Raw genomic sequence first — 15827 nt, 5'->3', positions numbered from 1 at the left:
TTTACGTTTGAATTTAAACCGCCTCTTGTGGCCATTGACTCTTGCATTGGGTAGCTCAGCTGTGGATGGTTTATCCCAAAGGGTGATTATGTCCACCTTATGTTCATTTTTCTTCAGGATGTAAGGCGGAAACTCAGTCTCAGTTTCCCACATGGATGACGAGCTGGCCCAGAGCAACAGTTCTTTTTTCCCTACTGATTGATAACACCAGTTTTGAAATTGACACAATCTGTGAGTGTGTGTGTTTCCTGACTTCCTGTTGTGTCCCTTGATGAATTCTTCTCTGCTGGCACCGGTGACTCTCGCTGGCACTCACCACAGCTTTATAATGAGCCTTGGTATTTAGTCACCCACATACCACTCCTCTGGCTCTGTTTCAGATAACTTTGCTATTCTTGGCCTTTGGTCTTTCAAGACATTTTAGACTCAGGTTTTCAGGTTTTAAAAAAATGGGATTTTTTCATTACAATTGAATCCATACATCTACTTCTGATATTGAAACTTTTAATTCATGAGAGTGACTTATCTCTATTCATTCATGCCTTCTTTCATGGCCTCTATTTGCTTTTACTCTATGAAGGATTTGGTATAATTTGTTATATTTTAAAGGAAGAACTAGTCCTTGAGGATACTATGTACGTTGCTTTTTTAAACTCACACATTCTATCTAACCTCTCAAATTGCTAGCATTAAGTATGATGTTACAGGTTTTTGTTTAGTTTTTTGTTGTTATAGATACCAGATTAAGGCATTTTTCTTCAGTTTTTAATTTGGTAATATTTTGAGGTGATTTTAAAATTTTACTTTATTGTGGTGAATTATTGTAATTGGTTTTAAAATATTTACTGATTTATTGTTTGTCTTTTGGCCTCTAGTATTCAGAATTGAATTAAAGACTAATCATAATCTTTAGGTTGTGACATGCTCTCATCATTCATAGCTATATTTAATTAGGTTAATTAAAACTAACAAACCCACCAACCAATTCAAGAACTAGAACATTAACAAAAATCTAAACTTACCTATGTGCATCTTCCTAGTCTCATTCTTTGATTATTATCTACTCGTTACTCCTCCCCTTCCCAGAGCTAACCACTATTGGAAGCTTTATATTTTTTTATCCATTTGATTTGCCTTGCTTTTGTTCGGTTTTAGTAAGTTATATTTTGGCAAAAAAATTTTTTTAATGTTTAGTTCTTATATAGTTCTTCATGGTCCCTTACTCTTTAAATATATTTTAATCCTTTCCTATTTAAAGTGTACTCAATTTATATGTTTAATTTAGCTATCTAGTGTATTTATGGACCAGTTTATACATCTGTAGTTTCTTCTGGTTTTTGCAGAATAATGCCTTGCAAATGAGTGTCACTTGGATCTTTATCATTTGAGAATTATTTGAAACTTTAAGTTGGATTTCTAGTTGAGAGAATTTGTATTTCCTTTTTCCTGGCTCAGGGGCATTACCTAATACTATAAGCTGTTTTTAGATGTTTGAACCACCTTGGTAGTATGAAATTGGAGGGCAAAGTCATGTGAGGGATTACTGTTGGTCACGAATCCTCAGGTGATATTTTTTGTTCCCTATCGCCAGTGCCAAATTTAGAGGCAGACTGGTTCCTTTGCCGTTGCCAGCTGTGTTGTGTGTGTGTGTAGCGTTGCAAGCTTGCAGACTTATTTCTGGTACAATGACGATGGTTTTATTGGGTGACAGGAGGGCATATCACCTTTTAGACTTTCCATCTCTGGCTGACCTTGGGTTGTGTGATCTATTGCAAACACCCAAAGGCTGTGAAATCTCAAGTCCAAGTCTACCTATTTCATCAAATGTCCCAAGAGGAAACCTGAATAAAGTAGTCTTAACCACTTGGTTTCCCCTTTCAGTTAGTTTCATTTACTGGATATTTCTTTCTTTCTAGTTTTATGCACACAAAAAAAGCTACTTTTATGTACATAAAACTTGTATCTTTTTTTATGTACATTTTTTAGTTGCTTTCAATGGAGGGATTTTTATATTGTCAAGGACAGAGACTTGTACAAATTAAGTAATGAACTCAGTAATTGGAAAACCAGGGGATTTTTCTTGGAGGCTAATTTCAGGAAGTCTGTTAGGTCTGGCTGGAATGGTAATGCAGGCCTGATCTTCCCCATATTCTTCTGATTTTCCTTTCTGTTGCAGTGTGAAATGACCTCACACTTTCAGTGTCCAGCAGCGTCCAACTGACTCAGCCTCTCCATGTATCGCTTCAGATTCTTGAGGCAGAAGATAAACTTGTCTTTATCTCACCTATAGATGGTAATATGGTAGTATACTATTTAAGGACAATATGCTGCAGTGGTTAGATCACTGGTTCCGCATGCAGAAGCAGCTAGGCTGGCTGGATTTGAAGCTCAGCTCCAAATCTTTCTAGCCTTGTAATCCTAGGCAACTTTCTTCATGACTTGTGAGAGTTTCTTCATCAGTAAATGAGAATGATGATAATAGTCCCAACTCATAGTTACGATGAGGGTTAAATGCGTGACTGCACATGAAGAGTAAAAAGGAAGAGTGGTGCCTTGGATCCAGTGGCTACTCAATAAGTATTAGTTACTTCTTTCCTGTCCTCACTTGACAGAAGCCCTGGTCTGGTTGGCTGTGGCCTGGGGTTAGGAGCATGTGGTACCTAGGTCTGCCTAGGTGTGTTCCTTCATCATCATTGAGAAGCAGGTTGAAAGAAAGAAAGGCAATAGCAAATTTGCCTAATACAGATTGGTGAAATAGAAACAAAACAATTTGTCAGTTTGGGAAAAACGTTTTTAATATTGTTTCTTTTATATAAAAATATAATTGAATAGTGGGGCTTCTCAGGTGGCATAGTGGTAAAGAACCTGCCTACCAGTGCTGGAGACAAAAAGGACAAGGGTTCTATCCCTGGGTGGGGAAGATCCCCTGGAGGAGGGCATGGCAACGCACTCCAGTATTCTTGCCTGGAGAATCCCGTGGACAGAGGAGCCTGGTGGGCCGCAGTCCATAGCATTGCGAAGAGTCAGACATGCCTGAAGCAACTTTGCATGAATACAAGCATACTCGAATAGTAGAATTGTTACCTAAAAAGGTAGATTAAAAAAAATACATTGAGCTATGTTATGTAGCATCTTACACCTGAAAATTTTCCTGTAGCAGTTAATCATATCCTTATTTCATTCATTTATTTATTTTTTGGCTGCACTAGGTCCTTGTTCCTATGCGCGGGCTTTCTCTAGCTGCCTACTCTTCGTTTTGGTGCACAGGCTTCTCACTGCTGTGGCCTCTCTTGTGGAGCACAGGCTTTAGGCCCAGGGGCTTCAGCCGCTGCAGCATCCAGGCTCGGCAGTTGTAGCACGGGAGATCATTAGCTGTGACTCGAGTGTCCTAGAGTGAGTGGGCTCCATAGTTGTGGCACATGGGCTTAGTTGCCCCACAGCATGTGGGATCCCCCCGGGCTGGAGATTGAACCTGTGTCTCCTACATTGGCAGACAGATTCTTATCCACTGTACCTCCAGAGAAGTCCAGTCATATACTTGTTGACAATCTGTTATATGTGAAACTCTGTATTATATAGGAGGAGCAAAAAGAAGGTAAAACAGGATATGTTAGTAGCTGTGATTACAGATTATAGAAGCAGAATCATAAACATTTTATAGAAGAAAGTTTTATTCTTTGACTAAATAATTCTAGGAAATTCTTAAACATTTCAAGGAGTCATTTTCTCTGTCCTTTTAAATGACTGGGGTGTTTTCAGTTTTTGACTTTTTTTCTTTCTGGTGGTTTTGTTTGTTTTTTAAGAGATAAACACGTGGCATAAAAGTAAAGGTCTGGACTCAGACTAATTCCCTGCAAATTAGTACATGCAGTTATCTTCTGGGCTATTTCTAGGCCCTTGGTAACTTAAAAATGAGTATGTGATGTGTGAAAGTCGCTCAGTCGTGTCTGACTCTTTGCAACCCCATGGACTATACACTCCATGGAATTTTCCAGGCCAGAATACTGGAGTGTGTAGCCTTTCCCTTCTCCAGGGGATCTTCCCAACCCAGGGATCAAACCCATGTCTCCCGCATTGCAGGCGGATTCTTTACCAGCTGTGCCACAAGGGTAAATAAAAACCAACCATGATTTCATTTGTATAGTCTTTTACAACTGATCCACCCAATTTTTTCACTGATTCATCTCATTAATTTGGTGAGGTGAGTCAGTCGATAATCCTCTTCATTTTACAGATGAATACAACTGAGGGATTTTCAGTGACTCACAATCACATAACAGATACACAGGAAAGAGAGCTGTTAATCAAATATAGGATTCCTGAATACAAGTTCCAGATTCTTCCGACTGTTTGCCAGTAACCAGTGTGGTTACAGAAATGAATATATTCCTCTCAGTGTGTTAAGAGAATTCTCCTGAATTCAAGAGATTTGCCTCTGGATTCAGACTCACAGCTGATGACAACTTGGTTAGATTGAGAAACCAGGAAAGCAAGTCTGATAAAAGCAAAAGGAATATAAATTGTAACCAGGAGAATTTTAATTCCTTTGCAACTGAGTTAAACATATTTAAACTTTCCATCTGAATATATGCTATGTGGGAGTTCAATGTGTACCAACAAGAGACAACACTTACAAATATTATTTAATATTGATTTTTTTTCTAGTCTGGAGAACATGGAGAGGAGTGCTTGAAAGTTCTTGACCTTTACATGCAGAATGTATAAGTTAATTCATGTTATTACTTCAGTTTCACAGCTGAGTTACCTTGTAAATAAAACTTTCCCCTCATTAGAAAGGAAGCCAGTCTTGAACTTCCGCATGGATCTTAGATCAGTTACATTTTGCTGTGCTGCATACATTGACCTGGAACCCTAGAGAATTTGTGCACAGTTGATGATTTTAGCCAGAAAGAATTTCCCATGGCTTTATGTCACCACTGATCCCTCAGCAGAATGATGGTTCCCTGTGGTGGTCTCTTTCCTTGATGGGATACCCTTCCTCTTAGGGAAGCTCACAGTCCTTGCTTGGCGCTCAACATTAAGTGGCATGTTGGTTACCTAGTGAAACACTCAAACTGAGCAGATTTTCTGCCTTTCATAGATTAAAATGTAATATTGAACAGTATTTTGACACAGTTGGAAGATCATACTTCAGAAACACTGTTTACTAGTGTTATTGGCACCTTGCAAACCTCTTTGAAACTGTTTCCTTACCTGCAAAACCTGGTGGTGAAACCTCTCTTAGCAGGATTGTTACGTAATGAGTGAAACACACATTGAGATTTCTCGACTCAGACTGGGGTGCTCCAGATAAGTCAGCTCCTTTCTCCCAGTTGATGGCTATGGACTAAACAGTGAAAATGATTCTTACTAGCATAGAATCAGCTAGCACCATGAGGAAACCTAACAGAGTGACTTTGTGACCTCATGTTTTGAAAGTTATTATGTTGATGGAATATACATGTGTTTAATCGTCAATAATTTTTTCACAATAACTGCTTCATAATAAACTTGTAAATTTAGACTTGTACCTTTCCAAGTGCTGAATATTAAGGTAATTCTCTCATAAAAGGATTGAATGATTAAAATCAGTGGTTTCCTGGTATCCATAGGGGAAGGTCTTCAGTTCCCTTTTTGTCAAGTCACATACTTAAAAACATAAAATATAATACATTTGTTTCGAGGACAAGTAGCTGGAAGACTTGACTGTATGTTTACTGTATTCTTTTTAAACAGGAGATATTTATAGCTATGTATTAATTACTTAGGTAGTCAGGTTACTTTTGATTAAAACTCAAACTTAGAAATTTTAAATTTAGACTAGTTTTAAGGTTGAGGGTGAGGTAGAGATTGATGGAAATGTGTTTTCCTGCTGCATCAGTTTGGATTCCTGAAGAGTTTGATATACTACGAGGCTATTTCTTAAACAGTTATTAGGAATTGGATTTATTTTCTTCCTGAGTTTAGGCTCATAGCTCAGGCAAAGACATAAGCTCTTCTGCTGCTAGAATAGGCCTTTGGGAAGAAAATACATTCCATTCTGAGCTTTTGTTTGTAGCAAAATGTCAAGTCAGTTACCTACTGAACATAAACCTCAAAAGTTCTGGGAAATCAAACCTGAAATAGATGGAGACAGAGGCTTCCTTGGTGGCTCAGTGGTAGACTCTGCCTGCCAGTGCCGGAGACGCGGATCCCTGATCCGGGAGGATCCCTCGTGCTGCGAAACGAAGCCCGCGCCCCACGACTGCTGAGCCTTGCTCTGGAGCCCGCAAGCTGCAACTGCCGAGCCCATGAGCTGCAACTGTTGATTGGTTGCAACTATTGATGCCGGCATGCCCTGGAGTCTGTGCTCCGCTACAGCAGAAACCACCACAATGAGAAGCCTATGCACCGGATCAGAGTGGCCCTGCTCGCTGCAACTAAAGAAAAGCCTGTGCGGCAATGAAGACCCAGCACAACCAAAAAAAAAATAAACAGACGGTGACATCTGCCAGGAGAAGAAGATTGGTATCGGACTGAACAAGGCCTAGTAATGCAGCTATGTTAAGATTCAGATAATCAACAGGAAATATTACGGTTCAAGCTGCATTATTAATATCATTGTATATAAAGCCCTCGCTAATTCATTTCAAACATACATTAAGTACTTTACTCAAAGCACTCTACTACATAGAGATTTTGTGGATATATGTATATATAAAAAAAATCTGATTCATGGTCGTAAGGAGGTTAAATGACTGTGTGTGTGTGTGTGTGGGTGGGTGGGTGTGGGTGGGGGAGGTTGGGCCAGGGATAGGGAGAATTAAAAAGAACAAGTGATTATAGTGTAATTTAAGTACAAAGAAAGATACACAAGAGAGAGAAACAGATCTGAGAAGGGAGGAGTCTCATGTTGATGGGAAGGTAGCTTTGCGTCTGAGCCTTAGAGGTAAATGGGTCGAGTGAAAGGTATGCTAGCAGAGACAAGACTGAGGCCTAAGTACGTAGGCCCGGAAGGAGAAGGTTGAATTAATTTACCTTCATTGCAGTTTATGTGGATTGGAGTAAAATTCGAGCGTGCGTGCGTTTCTCGGTCATGTCCGACTCTTTGCGACCCCGTGGACTGTAGCCCACCGGGCTCCTCTGTTCAGAGGATTCTCTGGGCAGGAATACTAGAGTGGGATGCCGTGCCCTCCTCCGGGGGAATCTTCCCAACCCACGGATGGAACCCACGTCTCAGGCATCAGCAGGCAGATTCTTTACCACCAGCACCACCTGGGAAGCCCTGGGAATAAAACAGGTTGAAGCTAAATGGTAGAATCTGGTATTATTTCACTATTAGAGATGTTAGGTTTAACAGAGTGTGCATTTAAATTTGTAACTTAAAGTGGAAAAGGGAGGGAATCCTGTTTCCAACCCTGATTTTCTTTAGATTCTTTAAACTGATCTAGGTTTCTTGGTCTCAATATTATTGATATTTTGGACTGGATGATTCCTTTTTGGGGGATGTTTAGAGGCAGCCCTGGCCTCAACCCAGGGCTAGGATTAGAGGGAGGCAAGGGAGGCAGGTAGGCCATGGTGTTTAAGGAGGCCCGTCGCTCTCGGGGGTCATGTGAACTTTAATCTGGAGTGTGGATAACCCTAAGAGTGAGTGAGTGCCTCCTTAAATTTGGAGCGCCGGGCGCCTCCCATGCCTGTCACAGCCCTGGCACTGCCTGTGTCCATTGGAAGCCAGCAGCACCCTCCCAGCTGTGACAGCCAGCTAACTCTCCAAATATTGCCAGACATCCTCGGGGAAGCAAAACCGCCCAGGTTCAGAACCGCTGCAGTTTTCCTGGAATAGCAGCATATTTCTTTTTCATTTGTCACATGGCAAGAGGAGCAGCCAGCAGTGTGATGGGATTCACCTGAAAGGTAGCAACTAAATACAGATGGAATGCGGGCTGAGGCTGCTGTGATTAATGGGCTGATAGGCATTGGTGTTAGGAAGAGACAAGGGTTTGTATGAAAGTTACCTAAAGGTGAAGGATCCATCCTGCTGTTAATAATCTACCTGACTTCTAGGCCTCTGGCTGCACTGAAGAATAATAACTCCGCTGTCAGTCTTGGGGTCGGTATGATGAGACTTCCAACTACGTTTTCCTGGTCCTTGTACAAATGCTCAAAAAAAAAATCTACAGCGTGCTTGCACTTTATTTTCTATTTATAAAACTAGGCTGTCTTCTTGGTTAGTACGTCACTGTGCTTATATTTGCTATTGTCAATTCCACCCTACCCTGCTCTATGCTATTTTCCTGGGCTCTGGGGAAGCTCTGGCGCTTGGGGATGTGTAGTTTGTGCAGTGTGGTTACTAAGGTTACAGATACTTAGACCCTAGCAGACTACTAACCTTATCGGTTAGCATGAGATCACCAAGGCATGCCACATGATGTGTGTTTTCATGGTAAAGGTTAGATACAAGTGATATGGCTAATTAATGTTTAGCAATGGGGCTTGAAGCCTAACATTCCAGGGGCCTCGTATTCAGTCATATTCAAGCACACAGCTCCGTATACTTCTGTGACTCTTAGAACAAAAGTCGCTCTGTGGTGATAATAAGTTAAACGAGGGTTAAAGCTCACTCACGTCTGCCAGGCAGTGTTCTGTGTGTGGTATTTGCATTTATTGTTCCAGCAACCTTTGGTGGTGGTTCATATTCTTATCTCCACTTCGTGGATGTGGAAACTAAACCTCGCCGGTTTCTTTAGCTTGCCCACAGTCACAGGGTTAGGATCACTTGATTCCAGATCTGCCAACTCTTGAGTGCGTGTTCTAAACTGTTACTTCAGGGCTGCATGAACGACCTTGTAGGCCGTGCAGGGCCCAATCCAGGTACCCCATGCACCCTGCACGCATCACGGTGCTTCAGGAGTGTCTTGGAAGATGCGCACACACGGTGAGCTCTGATGCTTTGCAGTATTATTTCCTGTTAAGTTTTATTGAATGCTATGCAATGAGGGATGGGAATATGAGGAGTGATTCCCTCCCTTCCTCCCTCCTTCCATCCTTTCCTTCCTTCCTTCTTCCTTGTCGGGACAAGCCTAAGTGTAAATTCCTTTGAGGGAAGGATGAGATTCAGCCGAAAGGTTGTTCCTTACCTATTGTGATTTCCAAAAATTCTAGTGTAGCTGATGCTCTTTGGGAATGAAACTACCTCCTTAGAACTCTCCTTCAGCTAGTGTTAGTGAAAATCGTATAATGCCACCCGAGTTCCCTATCTGAGGCCTGAGGCTAGAATATTCTCTCACTATTATTTATTATTGTCATGGAGCCATTAGCTTTTGCCATTAGAAGCTATACTTATACTAAAGGTGTTACAGCTGGATGTATGTGCTCCAAATTCTCATTATAGGCTGCTGACCTCTTCCTATAAATCTCATCTTGGAGTTATCAGCTTTCTACTTGTTGGCTCTAATTGGAAAGTTCTCTGCTATATCCAGGTACAAAATGTACTATCAGAGCTCGAAATTCTGCCCCTTATTAACATTGCCTTTGTGACTTATTTCCTCAATTCTCTTTCCACTGGCAATCCAGCTGAAACAAATTCCTCGGTTTTATATACAAAGTGAGCTTGTGGTAGAACAGATTACAAATCATACAGTGCAATAAACGAGAGCACAGTCTGATACTTTTACCATTAGAGAATATTAAAATGTCCTTTACTTTACTAATTAATTTCTTGCACACCACTTTTTCACTTAATACTCTAGAAATAAATTCATGCATTTTTCATCAGTTTGAAACTCATTTTACAGTTGAAAATCCAAGTGTCAGATATACAATAGAAAATTCCATGAAGAGTTTGCAAGGAGTTGTGTTATAATTTCCTGAAACATACCCACACTTCAGATGGTGTCTAATTTTGTGGATATGGCAACTAAAGACTGTATAATCCAGAAATGGCAAAGGGAATGTTTGTGACTTGATTCATCTTTCCATTATTTCCCTGGGCAAATCCTTTAGAATTTCCAGATACTTAAGGTGGTGAATTTCTCAGTGGTGTATCACTATATCCTTCTTCTGAGATAGGAAGTATATATACCAAACTGAGAAACTCCTGAACTCTCAAACATTCCTGTTCTAGTTATATACGATAATAATGACATACTTGAAATCAGTGTTACTCAGAAAGATTTACCCTAAGTTCATACTTTATATCTTCAGTTTCAGTTCAGTTTAGTTGCTCATTCGGGTCCGACTCTTTGCGACCCCATGGACTGCAGCACGCCAGGCTTCCTTGTCCATCACCAACTCCCAGAGTCTACCCAAACTCATGTCCAATGAGTCGGTGATGCCATCCAACCATCTCATCCTCTGTCATCCCCTTCTCCTCCTGCCCTCAATCTTTCCCAGCATCAGGGTCTTTTCAAATGAGTCAACTCTTTGCATCAGGTGGCCAAAGTATTGGAGTTTCAGCTTCAACATCAGTATATATTTAAATTTTTAAACCATTACTTCACAAATTTCAATCAAAAAGCCCTTACTTTTTTAACAATGTGTAGGGTGTGCTGAATGTGAGTTTTGTTTTCCTTAATTTATTTTTTCTATTAAAAATTGCTTAAACAATTTTTAAATAAATGAGGCTCAAGCTTCATGAGGCCGTGAGGTAAAATGATCAAAACTGTATAATTTCTAAATTAAGACCTATGTAGAATTATGTTATTTCCAAGAAATTAAACATGAATACTTCCTTTTTCCTCAAATGAACTTATTTTCCCTAGCATTAATATTGAGAAACAAAGAGGAAAAACTTTAATTTAGAAAATCTTCATTATTGAAATATGAGGTTAATCATTCTCTTTTTGCTAATATATGGAACAAAATTTTTCCAGGTCTCTTATAATTAAGTTACTCTACAGGATATTTAGACTATGTGCATCTCTTATATTTGGTGACAAAATATGTGTACAATAAAGGGATTTATTGCAGGATATTGTTATTTTGGGGCTTCCTTGGTGGCTCAGGTGGTAAAGAATCTGCTTAGAATGCATGAAGCCCGGGTTCGATCCTTGGGTCAGGAAGATCCCCTGGAGAAGTGAATGGCTACCCACTCCTGTATTCTTGCCTAGAGAATTCCATGGACAGAGAATCCTGACCAGGTTCATGGGGTTTCAAAGAGTTGGACATGATTAAGTGACTAACACTTTCTTTTTTTTTTTCTTTGTTACTTTCAGAATTATAGGGGTACTCAGGAGATTCAGCTGAAGTTACAATAGGAAAGTTAAAAGATAAACTGAGACATATCAAAATTCTTAGGAATTTGAGCAAACAAACTATTGGAATTAGCACCAAACTGGAAGGTTAAGACAGCTCCACCAAAAGGTAGAAACTTTTATAGAGAAAAAGCAGAAGCAAAGTAAGGAAATTATCGCCTGCTTACAGCTCAAAGCCTAGTTGGCAGTTTCTAATGGGTTGTCTTTGGTGTTTTGATTTTACAACTATGAGACACAGGCTTAGATTTTGGTGTGTTTACATAGACCTCCATAGCACATAGACCTCTACAGTCTAATGCTGTCTCTGCTTAATTAACTTAACGGATAGTACCCACTTTGGATATGTGTTATATTATGAATTTGATTACATGGATTTAAGAGAGATTTCAGCTTCGCGTAGCACCAGACACCCTAGGTTAATCCAAATATTACTCCTTGAGTGCATAGACTTGATACATTATTTTTTCAGAGAATATGTAGATTATGAGAAAATAATTCCTGATTTCAAACAACTTAGAAAATTTTGTTCCTATTTCCAAAATGGGTCTGTACAAGTCAAGTACCCCTGACCTCTTTGCTCATGACTTTATATAGAAAATGGAGACCATGATTAGAAATAGTCAGCTTCCACCTTCTGAGTATTAAGAAACTATGACCCAGCCATACCACTCAACTGTAAATCTATTAATAGTCTTTTCTGGCTTAGTCTTAATAGAAAGGTTATCTTTGTTTCAACCTCAGTTCGCCCTTAGTAAAAGAAGCAGTTTCCACTCTGCTGTTTTTGTGTGCACATTGGAAGACAAAGGGAGAAATGTGTCACAGAAATTGTTTAAAATGCATAAATTTAGGATCCCATAAAATGTTAATCCATAATCTGTAGAACCCTGCATAAATATCTCATGCTCAAAGGACATTAACAGAATGCATTTGGGAACAAGAGGATTTTATTCCACAAATACTTTGGATACAATAATAGTCTGATATTTTATAGTGACTAGTCATTTCTTCCTCTTTGCCTTCCTGATCTTTTATCATTCTCTCTCTCCATTTCCTCCTCCTTTCTGTCTTAGCATTCCCCTATAAACAGAAATAGTCACTGTCTTTTTTTAAAGTTGCCATTATTTTCCAATCTTGTGATTCTTTTTTATAGGAACTACAATTCTGGACAGAGAAAGAATTTTTTTATAAGTAATACGTAAAAAATTTTTTCTTTATCTATTGTCTATCTATCTATCATCATCTATTTATTTATTGGCTGCAGTGGGTCTTTGTTCCTGCGTGCGAGCTTTCTCTGGTTGAGGTGACCAGGGGTTACACCCTAGTTGTGGTGTGCAAGCTTTTCATTGCAGTGGCTTCTCTGGTGGTGAAGTACAGGCTTCTCTTGTGTGGTAGAAAACAGGAGTGTGGGTTCAGGAGTTGTTGCCCAGAGGCATGCATAATCTCCCCCAACCAGAGATCAAACCTGTCCACCCTGCATTGGCAGGCAGATTCTTAACCACTGGGCCACCAGGGAAGTCCCTGGAGGAAAAGTGTTTAAAAATATATATGAAGTTTTAAATAATACTCTCCTTTTTGTTGTATTCCAGTGGATTAATAATTTTTTAAAAAATATATTATTCATAATACTATGTGTTATCAAGTGCCAAGTAGTATATTATTTTATTATTTCAATGACCTATGAGATATTTCCACTTTGGAAAAGAAGAAATTTTGACTTTAAGAAAGTTAACTAAATTTTCCAAATTCACATAGCTTGTTAGTGATTAGCCCAAGAAAAGACAGATCCTGACTCTTAATTCTTAAAATATCCTATAAGTAATTCTTGGATGTCTTAGAATTAAACATTACCTAAATATTTTCTCATTACGTCAAATATAAATATTAAAACCTCTTCCATGATAGTCTTTTATAAAAAGAGTTTATAGGTTTCTAAAATGTAGACTAGAATCTCTCTTAGCTGTGTTTGTTTATAATTAACATAGGAAACATAGTATTAAGTACTTGTATGAATATCCGATTATAACAACAGCAAAGATATTTTCATGTGTCCATATTTCTATAGCTTTTCTATTAGCATGTGTGTTGCATTATTATACCTTAGTTGTTGACATCATCTGAATGAACATAGTTCTTTTTTCAGCTTGAAATACTGATATTGTATTTCTCAATCCAATGCAGTTTTTATTAATATCTATCATTGGGAAGTATCAATTCAATAAGACACACCTGACCAAATTTTATAATCCTCTTGGCTCATGGGCTTTGACTTTGAAGCCTTTAAAAACATGCTGATTTTGTTTTCCAAAGATTCTTTAGCAATTCTGAGACTTAGTCCAGGAGTTGAGAGCTACTTTTTCATAACGCTCTTACAGTCCTTACCATTTTTCTTTGATCTCATCATCCCCTGTCCTGGAAATTGGTTTTTAGTTTCTTCTATTAGTTTGTGTTTTCTGCAGTGTATTGTTGTGCTCCTGTCCTATTCCTCTTCTTATAATGTTCTTAAAGATATTACTGTCTATATGTAATAAAACAAGCACAAAGACAACCTAAAACTACGACACAAACTCTCTATGAGAGGGAGGATATTGAAACCATGCCATACAACCAAAGTGATATAGGAAAAGATGGGGTTGCTAGCAAAGAATGGCTGTCAGCGTCACTGGCTCATTCTCATCAGGGGCTCACAATTCATATCCCCACTTAGAGCATCATCAACAGATGCTAACCCATTTTTCAGCCTCTTGCCAAATTTAAATGCTTATAAGGAAACTCAAGTGGCTCAGGTGGTAAGAATCTGCCTGCCATTGCAGGAGCCCGCAAGAGACGCCGGTTCGATCCCTGGGTCGGGAAGATCCTCTAGAGGAGGAAGGGGCAGCCCACTTCTGTATTCTTGCCTGGAGAATCCCAAGGACAGAGGAGCCTGGTGGGCTACAGTCCATGGGGTTGCAAAGAGTCAGATATGACTGAGCGTGCAAGCACGTGTATGGAAACTCAGAAATACCACTAGAAAGAAAAGAGGCATTGGACTTACAAAATGTGTAAGCAGACCACAAGGAAATTTGTGATTTAATCTGTTTTTAATATTTGACTTTTGGGGGAGAGTGGATTTCATGATTGCAATTGATAACATTCTATTTAAATTTTGGTGAATGTCCCCTTTTTGTCATTTGAAATAATATCATATATTAACTTGAACTTTGCACTCTGCAGAAAAAGAAATCTTAGAATTTCATTTTTGGGGGACTTCCCTGGTAATACAGTCACCAAGACTCCATGCTCCCAGCGTAGGGGATCTGGGTTCAAATCTGGTCAGGGACCTAGATCCCACATGCCTCAGCTAAGAGTTGACATGCTGCAATTAAAGATCCCCATGCTGCAACTAAGACCCAGTGCAGCCAAAAAAAAAAAAAAAAAAAAGAGGTCTTGAGAATTTCATTTTTCCAAACACCAAGACTGTTCCATTTGCTACAAGAAATTAAATAACTGAAATTCTGAAAATAACATAGTGCTTTCTCTGAAATACTCTTGGGTTCTATCTACCCAAATAACATGAGGATCCATGCCACCATTGGCTACTAAAACCACTTATCATGCCAAATGTTTGCAATTGTGTAGGATTTATTTCACTGATTGTTTTTTCTTTTTTACCATTTAACTGACAGATATAATGAAAGTCATTGGCAGCCTCTATCAACACAAGTGCTTCCTGTATTTAACAACTGAAAATACACACCTTTCATCTTGGCAACCTAATAAAGAGCCTGATGTTCTAAATGTCTTCTCAAAAAACATTTTTTTAAAGAATATTTTGGTGCTTAAGCATAGTCTCCTCAGAAATCTTTAAATTAATGCTGTACAGGTTTTCTTGTGAGGAGCTGTGTGTGTGAAAAATGACTTACATGGGCAAATTGAGAAGTCTAAAATGATTTCTAGTTGAATAAAACTTTCAGTACAACATTTGTACAGACATTTTTTTAGTAATATCTATTCACACATATCTAAATATGTGTGTGTGCAGTTGATTCTTGAATAATAGGTGTTTGAACTGCTCTAGTCCACTTGTAGAGGGATTTTTTTCAATAAATACATACTAGAGCACTACACAATCTCTGGTTGGTTGACTCTGTGGATATGGAAAATCTCCAATACAGAGGAACTTGGGATACAGAGGCTGATAGGTTATACTGGGATTTTCAGTCACATGAAGCCTCAGTGTACCTAACCCCTGTGCATTGTTTAAAGGTGGATCGATATACATACATATTACCTGAAACAATCTTGTATAAACTCATTAAGCTTTTTCTCGGCCTTTAAATTGGAACTGTGGTAGTTGCCAGGATATGTTAATATCTTGAAATAGCAAATCCAAAATATTAAGTAAATCTGTATACTGTACCTACCTTTTCCATTGCAGAGGCCTTCCCTCTAATCACATTAGCTAAAGGAACCATTTCTCCCAACCCCTTATTCCTATGATACTTAAAAAAAAAATTGCTTCATACAAAGCAATCTTTTAAATTTGTCTGCTTGTATCCCCTACTAGGACAGAAACATTGTGTGTTGATTTGCTGCCAAATTCTCCTGAGTCTGGTCTTC

The 15827-nt window shown here is 38.9% G+C and overlaps 1 protein-coding gene across 3 annotated transcripts in view; it reads left to right on the top strand.

The window, feature by feature from the left end:
- SLC16A7 (solute carrier family 16 member 7) overlaps nucleotides 1–15827 on the top strand; it is a 178930-nt gene that overhangs the window by 27003 nt on the left and 136100 nt on the right. The window contains exon 1 of one of the 3 annotated variants that reach the window (XM_065934736.1): nucleotides 7779–7893. The exons of 1 other annotated variant lie outside the window; for it this stretch is intronic. The gene's annotated coding sequence lies outside the window, so the exon portion shown is untranslated. Of the gene's footprint in view, nucleotides 1–7778; nucleotides 7894–8895; nucleotides 8915–15827 lie in introns of those variants that run through there. One more of the 3 variants, XM_065934737.1, reaches the window with a different exon arrangement.

Source organism: Muntiacus reevesi, chromosome 4, assembly GCF_963930625.1.
Source record: "Muntiacus reevesi chromosome 4, mMunRee1.1, whole genome shotgun sequence".
Taxonomy (NCBI): Eukaryota; Metazoa; Chordata; class Mammalia; order Artiodactyla; family Cervidae; genus Muntiacus; species Muntiacus reevesi.
This window is presented reverse-complemented; position numbering and strand designations above follow the sequence as displayed.